This window comes from Anomaloglossus baeobatrachus, chromosome 1 (genome assembly GCF_048569485.1).
Source record: "Anomaloglossus baeobatrachus isolate aAnoBae1 chromosome 1, aAnoBae1.hap1, whole genome shotgun sequence".
In the NCBI taxonomy this organism is placed as follows: Eukaryota; Metazoa; Chordata; class Amphibia; order Anura; family Aromobatidae; genus Anomaloglossus; species Anomaloglossus baeobatrachus.
The window spans coordinates 839,549,203-839,564,352 of record NC_134353.1 but is presented as its reverse complement, the minus strand read 5'-3'; the positions used below and the strand labels follow the sequence as shown (position 1 = coordinate 839,564,352).

The following is a 15,150-nucleotide window of genomic DNA, read 5'->3' as shown; positions in this document are numbered from 1 at the left end:
AAAGCAGTGACATGCTCATTCTTTTTTTCAAGAAATTCTGCAGAAAGGCTATGTGCGCACGTTGCGTACTGTCCCTGCAGAAATTTCTGCAGCGATTTGAACAGCACACGTGCGCTTCAAATCGCTGCACAAACAGTCCGTAATGGAAAAAAAAAAAAAGCTGATTCCATGCTCTCTGAGTGCAGCCCCTCCCATAGACAGAGCGGGGGATGCAGGCAGAGCGCAGGAAAGAAGTGACATGTCACTTCTTAGAACGCGCGCTTCGGGCAGCAGCCGAAGCGCTGCGCTCTAATACACCACGTGCGCACGGCTCCTGCACAATCTTCATAGATTATGCTGGGGACGCAGGACGCATGCAGTTACACTGCGGTGCAGATCGCAGCGTAACTGCATGTAATTACGCAACGTGCGCACATAGCCAAAGAATGTTCTTGAGAAAAAAAAAAAACGCAGTGTGCGCACAGCTATTTTTTTTCCATAGGTTTTGCTGGGGAATGTCTACAGAAAGGTTACAACCATTTTCTCAAGAAATTTCTGCAGAAAAAAACGCAGTGTGCACACACGGCTTAAAAGTGAGAATATTAACCAAACAACTGAGATGGGAATATTCACATTTTTCATTTACTTGCATAATAATTCTGCACACAATAACCTCATTTTTACTTTCTTAACCCCTTAATGACCTTTGAAGTGTTATGTACGTCCGAGTCGTGTGACTGCCTTTGATGCGAGCTCTTACACAGAGCCCGCATCTTTCCTTGTATGTCAGATGATTTCATTTAATCACCTAACATGTGCCTGTAACAGCCAGAGGTGGATCAGAGATCCGTCTGTGGCTGTTAACCAGTTAAATCCTTATGTCAATCTCTAACATGGAAAATGTAACGCGTGTCAGCAGCGGTACGTGTCATTCCTCGCTCCCATTGGCGCTCCTGTGACATGATCGCAGGGCGCCGATGGGTTTGTCATGAAAGCCCGGTGTCAACTGATGACCCCTGTCATGATGATCCTCCTGTGGACGTTGGCAGCGAGTCGACACTCAGATAGCGCTCATATGGCTCTCCGGCATGAGAATCAGACCGATTTCGCATATGCAAGTGTGACTCCAGCCTAATGGAAATAATCTGCTCTTCAACTGGTTAAAAGGAACAGACCAGTCCTGAGCCTATTGTAGAGCCTGAAGGGCCAGTGACAGGGTTTTTCACTTGGATTCTCACGAAAAAAACTAATACAAGGAGAGCTCAAAACTGGTTCTCAGACTAAAAACTCCTTAATTTAAAAATTATTAATTTTATTAACAGAAGCAATTAAAACACACTTCCACATTATATAGAAAATATTCATTGGTGCCATACAACAATTTCAAACATATATCCCCCTTATTTTTATAGTCCTATGTGCTTCCCCAATTTAGGAGCAAGAACAAATGTCAGTAAGGCGCAATACGAAAATATATCCCTAAACAGTCCAATAGTCAAGGGTCCTACAGTCAAGATCCCTAAAGGCAGCACTTTACCCTAAATTAGTTGGTTCTGCATTGAGATATAATTCTGTATATACTGCCACTTCCTATATTAGTGAGGAGGCTGTCAACCTTCTACCCCTAATCGACCCGACGCGTTTCCCCTTCTAATAGAAGGTTCCTCAGGGGTCATCAAAAAGTAGTATAGAAAAATACAAATAATTTATACATTATCCTCCAATCATACAGTGAATACAGACATAGTTTTTGTAATCTCCCCAAACAGAGTACATCATACAGATGATCTTCAGATTGTACATATGACTATTATAGTCTCCTCTTGTACTGGTGTATCTTTAGACTCCAAAAGTTGCCAGGTAATGCAGAGTTCCATAAAATATTAGTGTGGATGTTACAGAACAAAAAATTCCTGTTATATAAATATTTTTGACACAGAAAAGGAAAAAGCTTGCTGAAGGGGAATTATGAATGGGCATGTCATTAATAGGTAACACCATCATTCACCTAGAACGTACAGCTTTGTCCCGGATGACAAAAATCTTATCCTTCTACCCCTAATCGACGCGTTGGGTCGATTAGGGGTAGAAGGATGACAGCCTCCTCACTAATATAGGAAGTGGCAGTATATACAGAATTATATCTCAATGCAGAACCAACTAATTTAGGGTAAAGTGCTGCCTTTAGGGATCTTGACTGTAGGACCCTTGACTATTGGACTGTTTAGGGATATATTTTCGTATTGCGCCTTACTGACATTTGTTCTTGCTCCTAAATTGGGGAAGCACATAGGACTATAAAAATAAGGGGGATATATGTTTGAAATTGTTGTATGGCACCAATGAATATTTTCTATATAATGTGGAAGTGTGTTTTAATTGCTTCTGTTAATAAAATTAATAATTTTTAAATTAAGGAGTTTTCACTTGGATTCTCACCTGGGTATTCTGGGAACTTTTTTTTTTTCCCTCTTTCTAAGGCTATGTGCGCACTTACCGGATTTTGCCGCGGATTTTCCTCGGATTTGCTGCATGTTTCGCTGCAGAAAATGTTCATAACATCTCTGCAGTGAATCACCAGCAAATCCTATGGAGAAAAAAAACCCTGTGCGCACTAGGCGGAATTTGACAGCTGCATGTTTTGCTGCGGGAATCCCGCAGCAAAAACAAGTGCATGTCACTTCTTTTCCGCACAGCGCTGCGGGATTTCACTCCATTGACTCAATGTTAATCATGAAATCCCGCAGGGAATAACGCAGGCAGCAAATTCTGTGCGGTTCACTGCGTTTTCCTGCGTTATTCCCTGCGGTATTTTGCGGTTTACCTCCGGTAATGTGCATCACTTGCTTGCGGTTTTGCAGGGAAGTGATGTCATTACAGGAACAGGAAGTCGTGCAGAGTAAACACACACACATCACAGACACAGACACATCACAGACATAGATCACATAGACACAGACACATAGAACACACATAGAAAGAAAACGGAAATATAGAAAACAAAGAACGTGGGCTCCGCTGTATATTTACCGTCCAGCCGAGGTAAACACACAGCGGCGGCCCGGTATTCTCAGGCTGGGGAGGGAGAGGGGCAGGGGTAATGTCCCCCGCCTCACTCCCCCTCCCGCAGCCGAGAATATCAGCCGCAGCTGCCCCGGCACTGTCGCATGCAATATGCGGCACTACCGGAGTGTCCTCGGCTCTTCTTGCCACCGTGTAGCAGTGGTGACAAGGTAATACAAGGGGTTAATGGTGATGGGGGACCACCGCCATTAACCCCAGGCTTGATCATGGCAGCGTCTATGTGACAGCTGACATGATCAACCCGTAAGTAAAGTGAAAAAAACACAGACACCAAAAATCCTTTATTTTAAATAAAACCAACAAGCCTCGTTCACCATTTTATTAACCCCTCCCAAACAAAGCTCCGGCGTAATCCACACAGCTCCGGCTCCTGTGTCCTGCACTGCTTCCATCCAGCCGCGACTGTCACAGACACAGGCTGAATGCAGCAGACAGCAGAGGTAATTACCGGTCATTTCCCACGGCCGGTAATGTGAACTCACTGCCGACCGTGGGAAATGCAGCGATCTGTCTATCCCTCTATCTATCCCTCTGTCTGTCTATCTATCTATCCCTCTATCTATTCTTCTGTCTATCTACTATCAGAATTAAATGTATTTTTTTTTTTTTTCTTCAATGTGCTTTATTGCATTGAATGCAATAAAGCACATCCCAACCCGCACGCGGCAAAACCGCGGCAATACCGCGAACAATACCGCGGTAAAGCCGCGGCAAACCGCATGCGGTTTTCGGGTGCGGTTTCCCGCGGTTTTTTACCGCGGGTGCGGTAATCTTTGAGAGGATGCGGAATTTTCTCAAGAAAATTCCATTTCCCAGTGCGCACAGAGCCTAAGGCTAGTTTCACACATCTGGCTTTTTGCCCGTTTGCTGGATTTGGCGCACTCCAGTACAGTGTGATACAGTACAATGGCAGCGCGGCAAACGTCTAGGTCATATGCTCCGGTCACATGACAGCATGTGACTGGAGCTTGTCGTGCTGCCATTGTACTGTATACACTGTACTGGAGTGTGCCGAATCCAGCAAACGGGCAAAAAGCCGGATGTGTGAAACTAGCCTAAGAAGGTTTTTCCCATCTCACTTGTCTACATACATGAGTGTAGGCACAGACCACAGGTACATGATAAAGCCAAGGATTTTCTGCATTACTGCCGAAAGCGCTAATCTGAGAACAAATCAGGTGAACACCTGCAGCAAAAGTGTAGCAGACATCAGCCATGTGAACATAGTCCTACAAGCCTAACTAGCGATAGACTGGTTTCTACTGATATATAGAAAAGAGAACTGCGACAACAACGCCAATGATTGAAAGTGATGAACTTTATTAAACACAGGGTAGGTGAGTAGCGGCACAATTACAAGTGAGACTACAGGTTAGGGTGCCCTCACACGAGCGTATAACTCGCATGAGTATCGGAACGCATCACCCGGCGTGGCTAGCTTCTCTGCTGACAGGAGCGGCTCAGCTGCATGTATTTCTATGCGGCTGACATGCTCCTGTCCGGAGAGTGTGCGGCCGCACCGAGTGATGCGTTCCGATACTCATGCGAGTTATACGCTCGTGTGAGGGCACCCTCACAGTTAAGTCCAGGGTCTATTGTAAACAAATAAGTATCAATAGAGAATGCTCAAGGAAATGAATGGATAAACATGGTATCATCCCTTAAAGGGAACCTGTCATCAGAAATTTCGCCCAAAAGCTAAAAGATTCCCCCCCTCTGCAGCTCCTGGCCTGCATTCTAGGAAGGTCCCTGTTATTATTGTGCCCCATGTGAGACCAAAATAAAGCCTTTATAAAGTTCTACCTTTTTGTATGCAGCTTCTGTAAATCCGTCACGGGGGCGGGCTCTCTGCCGTCCGTAATTCTGCCTCCTGGTCCTGTATGCCGCCCCCATCGCTCCTTTCCATATCTGATGCACCGCCCACTGCTCCAGCCATCCCCGCGCATGCCCAGTGCCAGCCTCACAGTACTGAGCAGTGTGACCGCTGGTGACGTGTGCGCAGGCAAGTGATTATGGACGGGACTGTGACTGTTATCAGCAAGTACCCGGCCATAATCTCGTGAGCGCGCAAACCTCTCCAGCATTCACACTGAGCTCAGTGTAGATGCTAGACTGTATGGGCTGCTTCCAGGGATGACGTCCCTTTGTCATGTGATAGTATTTCGAACACGCCCCTATCACATGACAAAGGGACGTCATCCCTGGAAGCAGCCCATACAGTCTAGCATCTACACTGAGCTCAGTGTGAATGCTGGAGAGGTTTGCGCGCTCAAGAGATTATGGCCGGGTACTTGCTGATAACAGTCACAGTCCCGTCCATAATCACTTGCCTGCGCACACGTCACCAGCGGTCACACTGCTCAGTCCTGTGAGACTGGCACTGGGCATGCGCGGGGATGGCTGGAGCAGTGGGCGGTGCATCAGCTATGGAAAGGAGCGATGGGGGCGGCATACAGGACCAGGAGGCAGAATAACGGACGGCAGAGAGCCCGCCCCCGTGACGGATTTACAGAAGCTGCATACAAAAAGGTAGAACTTTATAAAGGCTTTATTTTGGTCTCACATGGGGCACAATAATAACAGGGACCTTCCTAGAATGCAGCCCAGGAGCTGCAGAGGGGGAATCTTTTAGCTTTTGGGCGAAATTTCTGATGACAGGTTCCCTTTAACCACAATTGATATAGGGAGCAGCAAAATACACCAACCAGGAAGAGCTATATGTTCATCATGTGTCAGGGATGGGAGGCGGTATGCTGATCAAGATAACAGTGTAATTCATTACTAATTAACAGGGGCTCATAAGGTATATGAAGACCACAGAGGGCATAAATTGAGCCACACCAGCCCCCACAAAGGGTATACATGTAAAAAGACCATGAAACCTAGAGTTGCTTTGATGGTAACATACCTGGGAGGGCAAATCCTGGAGCACACTGGGACCTGTGTCTACCCGCTACACGGATCCTCACAAACATTTTATAATACATTTTTGGGGGAGTTTTCATTTCTTCTTCTTGTTGCTATTTATCAGTGTAGGGACCCGCAAGCGTGAGGATCCGTGATGAGGATTGTGGGCTTACGTATATTGGCCAATTTACAAACTAATACCTCACATATATTTTATATATTTTTTTTCACTTTGATTATGCGGGGTGCAGCCGGGCCTCTTAATACGGCCGTGCATAGTGGAATTTCTGTCCCTTAGGCTACTTTCACACATCCGGCTTGAGCTCTGCGGCTCAATCCGGCTGTGCAAGCTATGCAACGGATGCGGTGAAAACACCGCATCCTTTGCATAAGTTTTTCCTTTGCGGCCAGTCCGGTTTTTGCCGCTTGCGGCATGCTACTGAGCATGCGCAGTGGCAAAAACCGCATTAGGCGGCCGGATGCGGTTATTGCCGCATCGCGCCGCATCCGGCCGCCATAGGCATGCATTGAAAACTGCGCCGCATCAGCCGAATGCGGCGCGATGCGGTTTTTTTTTGCCGCACGAAAAAACGTGCCAGGCAACGTTCCATCCGGCCGCCGCATCGGCTAAATCTGCCGCATGCGGCAAAAAACGGACGGAACGCAAGGCCATGCGGCACAATGCGGCACTAATTAAAGTCTATGCAGGAAAATCGCAACCGGCAGCAAAAAAAAAACGGTTGCGATTTTCCTGCAAAGTGCCGGATTGTGCCGCATAGCAAAAACCAGAGGTGTGAAAGCAGCCTTATGTGCTGCAGTGAGTAGTGTCCGAGTAACCCGCCTAATCTAATAGTAAGGGCGTGGTAATAGGTTGCTGGCTGGATACCATGCGCATACAAGTGTGAACAGTGCCCTATGCGCGCCACTAGTGTGCAATTTACCTTGCACCTGTGAAGTGTCCATCATGTTGAGAGGTTTGTCTGCATCCTGTTTGTGCATTAGATGTGTTGGCCTGGGCTAACTGGACTGGTTGCCCTTTTTTGCTGTGAGTACACTTCTAAAGAGTAGCCATAATCAGGTGAAAAGTGGCCAGTTCTTATTATTTTATTTCCATTGCTCAAGTGATGTGAGCATTTATATTTTATGCTAATTTTTAGAATCTTCACTAAGGAGGCGTGGCCCACAGGATACTCAGGGGCGTGTCTGTAGCCTGCTGTACAAACCCCGCCCCCTTGAAAGACCAGAATTAGACCTAAATGAAAAGGATCATATCGCTAAAACAGGTTGGCAGATTTAAAAAAACAACAACAAACAAAACAGAAAACCCCGGGAGCAGCAGGAATAAAATAAGAGCAATATTGGACACTTTTCACCTGGTGACAGGTCCTCTTTGAAGCTCTTTGATGCTGTGTGAAAAGGGAAGATATGCAGCTGGAGGAAAATCCACTGTGTACGCAGTACCGGCATGGTGGAAGACATTGTATGAAATCTCATCCACACACTGCATAAATAATCCAAAACGGAAACTGGCCTGTGGATCAAACAAAACCTGCAGTGGATGAATGATTGATCGGCTGACACCTATCTAAGATATACAGGAGCCTTAAATCAATCATGGTTTTAATTTTTATTTCATAAATCAATAGTACGCATGAAAATAAGCAACTATGTAATAATCTTATCAGACATATCGGCTTCATCAGTCATTTCAAAATGCTCAGATCTGAGGTAAAATCTGTATTCAGTGAAGACTTTCCCCATTACTGAGATAGGAGATGGCGGCTGTTACTGATAAGATACTATGTAGATAGAAGAGGGAGGAGGAGCTCCACCTCTAGCCCCTCCTCAATCTCCTATCTACATAGAATCTCATCAGCACCAGCCGCCATCTCCTATCTCAGTAATTGGGAAAGTCTTCACTGAATACAGATTTTACCTCAGATCTGAGCATTTTGATAATGACTGATCAATTCTGAAGAGAAAGAAGCCGATGTGTCTGATAAGATTATTACATAGTTACTTATTTTCATGAGTATTATTGTTTTATGGAATGAAAATTAAATACCCTTTAACCTTATGTTATCACCATGTCTGTTATATGCATTCACAGCTTATAAAGGGCATGATTTATCCATAACAAGCCTTGAGGCGTCATCTGCCTGGCCCGCAGCAGTGTGGGAGACATTTTTAGGGTAGAGTCACATTGACGTAGGAGTCGCACAAGTGCAATACAAGAAAATTTGGCATTGCACTCGGCCCTAAGTAAGACAATGCTGCAGCTCAGATCTTAACCCTAATCGGACTGGGAAAGAAAGAGAAAAAAAAAAAAAAAAAAAATCACACCATGCTGTGATTGTCAGTGAGAGATGTGTCACTCACACCCATACAAGTCTAAGGGTGCGAGTGAAACATTGGACTGTACTCAGATGTCATCCCAGTGCAGTGTGATATACGCACAGGCTGGCAATGGAGGAAATAGAGAGATCACTCCCTCCCCTCCGCAGCTGTGATCCGATCACAAAATCTGATCACAGTCGCATGCACTCGCAGCAGAGGGATCATTCACATATCGCTTCCAATGCTCTCATATCAGATGCCATACGCTAGTGTGACTTCAGCCTTACTTTGGGAATCACATCGCATACGTGGAGTCTTCATGTCACACAATGGGATGCTGACGTTGGAAATTATGTTCGGTGCTTGTTTACTGCACAATATCTATACACTTATGAACAAAAGAAAATTCATCATTCATCGCCGGCTTCAATTCAACGAGAGTGCAGGACCGCTGACCCGGGGTCAGTGAACAGCTCTTATATTGACATCTGGCAAATATTTCAATTTCTGCCCCCTCATCCTTCCTCTGCTTCCTTCTTTTGTGAGATGTCAAAAACTAATAAAAGGTAAACATGCATGCAAGCAATAAAACTACTGCTAAGTCATTGCCCATTTGTGAGAAGAACTTTGCCCTCATGCAACAGAAGAGAAGGAATCTGTCCCCAGAGTAACACCCGTGGTCACTGCCAATGGTTCTGATCGATAAAAAAAAGAAATCATACGTGAAAGGTCTGGGACACTCACCATCTGACGAGGGCACAAAAGACGCGCCCTGGAGTTTCTACCACTTTTTGGCATTTCCCGGTATACTTTACAGCTGAACAGTGGTGCTATGTGGACACCTCTGATGAGGAGAATAGACCATGGTTCTTGTCTATACATGAGGCCGATTTCACAAGTCCAACATTCACATTCTGAATACGAACCCCAATGTCCGGACTGGCCGTATCTCCTGACCCAAACTCCACAGCCTCAGAGGCATATATAAGTTCAGATAAGGAGACCCCCGGCCGGTCCGGATATTGGGGTGTGTACTGGATTAGGATTAGCCCGCTTTACACACTACAATATATCTTACGATGTGTTGGCGGGGTCACGTCGTAAGTGACGCACATCCGGCATTGTAAGGTACATTGCAGTGTGTGACAGCTACGTGCGATTGCGATTGAATGGTAAAACGTTCATCACACGCACATCGTTGAATCCTGACGAATTGCAAGTCGGGTTGTTCAATGTTCCCGAGGCAGCACACATCGCAGTGTGTGACACCCCGGGAACAATGAACAGATCTTACCTACCTCCCGCCGGCAATGTGGAAGGAAAGAGGTGGGCGGAATGTTTACGTCCCGCTCATCTCCGCTCCTCCCGCTTCTATTGGCCGGCTGCCGCGTGACGTCACAGTGATGCCGAACGTCCCTCCCACTCCAGGAAGTGGACGTTCGCCGCCCACATCGAGGTCGTATGGATGGGTAAGTACGTGTGATGGGGGTTAATCGTTTGTGCGGTACATTCAACAAATTGAACGTGCCGCACATACGATGGGGACGTTGCAAATTGCATACGATATCGTATGCAAAATTGCAACATGTAAAGCAGGCTTTATACTTGAAAATGTACTCATCTGATGAACTTTGGGATTAAAATGTGGGAGATAAGAAAGCGAAGAGATATATCAGCTAGACAGATGTGAAAGGAAACCTGTCACATGGGAAAATGCTATTAATCTGCAGGGTAAGATCATTCTAAACTTGCCCGGTCCCTGCACATTAAACCCCGCTGCCAGGAGGAAATTAACTTTATTCCTCCTAGCAGCGTTCCAGTTTCAGTCAATGGGGCGGCACCGGCGTGGGTTCAGTCACCGCTCTGTGTATGGAGAGCAGCGGCTGTAAACGCCCCAGCACTGACAGCCTCCTCTAATGATGAGAGGCTGACAGTCAGTACAGGGGGCGATACACATGGGCATATACCCTTACAACTCTATATTACATTGACCCTCTCTTATTCCTCCTGGAAATTAATAAATTTATCATCCTTACCACACTGTCCAGTGGTATGTGGGTAAGGAAAAATCTAGATGTCAGTTTATTCATGCATTCCAAAAAACAAAACACACCAATGTAAAATAAAAAGCTTCAGCAGAGTAATATTGTGGGAAATACAAGAATTTAGTAAAATGGACATATCGGGACGAGTCCTTTTTAATGAGTTAAAGTCCAGTTTTCATGACAGTTTTCTATGTAGTTGTGGCAGAACCAATACGAGGAGTGGACTCACGAGTAATCCCGTCTTGTGTGACTGGTCCCGTCAGATTGACAGCGGCATCTAAATAGTTAACAGCAGCGATTGGTGCTGAGCTCATGTGGAGAACACTGAATTGTGAGCCCCTTACACATACCCCGACCTCCTGAATGATAGATATAGCCATTAAGGGGTTAATTTTACCAGCTGCAACCCTATGAATAATAGAAAGGTGAATACAATTATACCATGATACCTGCGATCCAGTATCTTATTCTGGAGAAATTCACACGTTTCCTATTATGTAACTTTGTTGTTGTTAAAATCTATGGGCCAACATTGATCTCTTCTGAGAATCTGCCCCAGAGCTTATTTTAAATGAAAGGAGGCGTTACCAGTGTGAGACATGTAATGGCTGACAGTCTGCTCTCCTCATCTACATGTCTCACACTGGTAACTTCCCAGTTAAATTACACTAAGTTCTGGAGGCAGATTCTCATTAGATTAGAGTTATGGCCATAGCCTGGGACAACTTATTTACAGTATATCACAAAAAGTGAGTACACCCTTCACATTTTTGGAAATGTAATTATATCTTGTCATGGAACAACACTAAAGATATGACACATTGTAAAGCAGTCAGTGTACAATAGCTTGTATAACACTGTAAATTATAACTCCACAGACAGCCATTAATGCCAAAACTGTTGACACCAAAAGAGAGTACACCCCTAAGTTAAAATGGCCACATTGGGCCCAAAGTGTCAATACTTTGTGTAGCCAAGATTATTTTTAAGCACTGCCTTAATTCTCTTGGGCATGAAGTTTACTAGAGACTCACAGGTGCCACTGGAATGGCTTGGCCAGTCCAGCACCTTTATCCTTAGTTTCTTTAGCAAGGCAGTGGTCGTCTTGGAGATGTGTTAGTGGTTGTTTTGTTGCAATACTGTCCTGCGATCTAGTTCCCTAAAGGAGAAGATCATGCTTTGCTTCAGTATGTCACTGTACATGTTGACATTCATGGTTCCCTCAATAAATTGTGGCTCCCATTAACCGGCAGCACTCATGCAGCTGCAAACCGTGACACTCCCACCACCATGCCTGACTGTAGGTAAGACACACTTGTCTTTGTACTTCTCAACTGGTTGCCGCTACACACGCTTGACACCATCTGAACCAAATAAGTTTATCATGGTATCATCAGACCACAGGATTTGGTTCCAGTAATCCACATACTTTGTCTGCTGGTCTTCAACAAATTGTTTGTGGCCTTTCTTAGGCATCAACTTCAGAAGAGGCTTCCTTCTGGGGTGACAGCCATGCAGACCAATTTGATGTAGTGTGCGGCATATGGTCTGAGCACTGACAGGCGAACCCCTCACCCCTGTAACCTCTGGAGCAATGCTAGCAGCACTCATACATCTACTATCAAAAGACAACCTCTGGATATGACACTGACCATATGCACTCAATTTCTTTGGTCGACCACGGTGAGGCCTGTTCTGAGTGGATCCTGTCTGGTTAAACTGCTTTATGGTCTTGGCCACCGTTCTGAAGCTCAGTTTCAGGGTGATGGCAATCTTCTTATAGCCTCGGCCATCTTTATGTAAAGCAACAAGTCTTTTTTTAGCTCCTAAGAGAATTCTTTGCCATGAGGAGCCATGTTTAACTTTCAAGTGACCAATGTGAGAGCGAGAACATTGAATGTAACACACCTGCGACCTTATAACACTAATGTGTCTTAGGACACCAGGGAAGGAAGATGCCTAATTGAGCACAATTTGCCCATTTTTTTTTTTTGTTAGTTAGGGGTGTACTCACTTTTGCTGCCAGTCGTTTACTTTAGACATTAATGGCTGTTTGTTGAATTATTTAGAGGACACCAAATTTACACTGTTATAGAAGCTGTACACTGACTACTTTACATTGCATCTAAGGGGTACTTTGCACGCTGCGACATCGGTAACAATGTGTTACCAACGCTGCAGCGATAGTCCCCGCCCTCGTCGCAGGTACGATATCTTGTGATTACTGGCGTAGCGAACATTATCGCTACGCCAGCTTCACATGCACTCACCTGCCCTGCGACGTTGCTCTGCCGGTGGATGCAGGTAGCAGATGTTCCTCGCTCCGGCGGCTTCACACACAGCGATGTGTGCTGCCTGCTGGAACGAGGAACAACCGTCATACCGTCGCAGCAGCGGCATTATAAAAAATGTAGGACCCTACACCGATCAAACGATAATGACGCTTTTGCACTCGTTAATCGTATGTAAAAGGCTTTACACACTATGATGTCGACAGCGACACCGGATGTGCGTCACTTTCGATTTGACCCCACCGACATCGCACCTGCGATATCGTAGTGTGCAAAGTATCCCTAAGTGTCAGATCTTCAGTGCTGTCCCATGAAAAGATATATTAAAATATTTACAAAAATATGAGGGGTGTACTCACTTTTGTGACAAATCATACATGTTAAGAAAAATGTGGTTTTCTTTTGAATAAAACATTGTATCGCATACACCATGGTATTAATTTTTTTAGCTTTGTATGACTTACTTGCCCATATATACAGTTTAGGAGGGTTGATCCTACTGACAGATTCCCTTTAAAAGTTTATTTTTATCAATTGACAAAACTGAAAGAGAATGAACAAAAGAGAAATCTGAATCAAATCGAGATCTTGCGTGACGGCCTCTGCCTTCAAAACATCAATTCTTCTAGGTATGAAATAAGTGGAAGGAGGTAAAGAACTATCCACAAGGAGCTCTGTAGTGATGATCCGGCCTCACGGAGCAGGATCTCTACATCTCCCAGTCTGTATGAGATGCGACATCCACAGAAGAATTGTGGTTACTTCTCGAAGATGTTTGGAAGAACCTCCCAGGTGTGTTCCTTCAAAGACTGAGCACATGTACTAGAAGAGCTGACGCTGTTTTGAAGGCAGAGGGCGGTCACCCCAAATATCACTGTGATTTAGATTTCGCTTTTGTTCATTCACTTTGGATTTTGGCTGCCTAAGGCTATGTTCACACTTCTGTTTTGCTTCCGTCAGGTCAGTCGTTGCAATGCAATGATGGATCCGTCGTTTTTTAGATGTCAACTAATGCAATGGATGTGTTAGGCCATGTTCACACTTCCATTGTTTTGCATCCGTCACAATCCGTTGTGTGACTGCTGCAACGGATGCATTGCAGATAGTGGCACAACTGATGTGACTGATGCTGCAATACAACGATCCGCTGGTTTTTTTGTTTGTTTTTTTTACTGTTTAACCGGCGGCGGCTATTATCAATGATCAGCTGATCGCCCGGCGGCCGGGTGATCAGCTGATGGCTCACAGTAGCCGGCCGCCGTGTGATCAGCTGATCGCTCAAAGTAGCCGGCCGCCGGGTGTTCAGCTGATCGCTCAAAGTAGCCAGCTGCCGGGTGTTCAGCTGATCGCTCAAAGTAGCCAGCTGCCGGGTGTTCAGCTGATCGGTCACAGAAGCCGGCCGCCGGGTGATCAGCTGATCGCTCACAGTAGCCGGCCGCCGGGTGATCAGCTGATTGTTTGGCCGCCAAGGAAGAGAGACATTGATTTGAACAATTAAACACAAGATCTGAACATGCGCAGTGAAATCAAAAGGATTCCGCTGCTCAAAAAACGTTACATGCTGTGTTCCTGCTGCCCGACGGTCAGTCGTTCCACGACTGATTAGTCGGGCGGCGGATGCAACGCAAGGGTATCAGTCGCAATCCATACATACAAGTCTATGGGAACAACGGAATCCGCCAAACGGATTGCGTTGTTTCTCAAAGTGGCGGAAATGTGAACTTAGCCTTATTTCACAGGATTCCGTTCCTGTGAAAAAAAACGGATCCATCGCGTCCGTTACATCCATTGTGCATCCTTTGGGTGGGTGTGCAAAACATGCTGGGCATGCTCAGTACAGCATGACGGAATCCAGCACCATAGACAGTCATTACAGCTTGTGACAAATGGCGACGGACACCTGCGGAGACTTTTTTTTGCCGCTCCAAAAAACGGTACAAGCAGCGTTGCTCCCGCCTGACAGTCAGTCACTAAACGACTGATCCGTCACGCGGCGGATGCAACGCAGGGCCATCAGTCAAAATCCGTTGCTAATAGAAGTATGTGGGGGAAAACGGATTCCTGCAAAATATTTTGCAGGATACCGTAATTCCTCAAGGAGACGGATTGCGACAGAATCAAAACAGAAATGTGAACATAGCCTAAAACGTTTGCATCGTACAACGAGCCGACATACTATACACAATAAAAGTAAGGACTAATCTAGTGTGGTGGCCACATTGGCATACGACGCCTCCATCATACGCAGGTCCGCAAATCAGAGGAAAAAGTCCCAGCACGCAACAATGAGCTGCAGACAGAACGTCACCCACTGGAGACAACCGCGCCATCAGTCCCATAGAAGTGAACGCAGCAGTGGGCGGCTTACCATTGGGGACTAGAAGACCCCATTGTCAGATTCAATGCCCCAACCCCCCAGTGACTGTATATTTAGCTGATGAGGCACAGTATCACTACTACACACTGTATCACACACACTCTGGGTGACATATTTCATTATTTCCCCG

General features: G+C 45.7%; 1 protein-coding gene across 1 annotated transcript in view; it reads right to left on the bottom strand.

The window, feature by feature from the left end:
* Window positions 1-15,150, bottom strand: part of TMEM167A (transmembrane protein 167A) — a 51,461-nt gene that overhangs the window by 36,167 nt on the left and 144 nt on the right. The gene's annotated exons all lie outside the window — the stretch shown is intronic.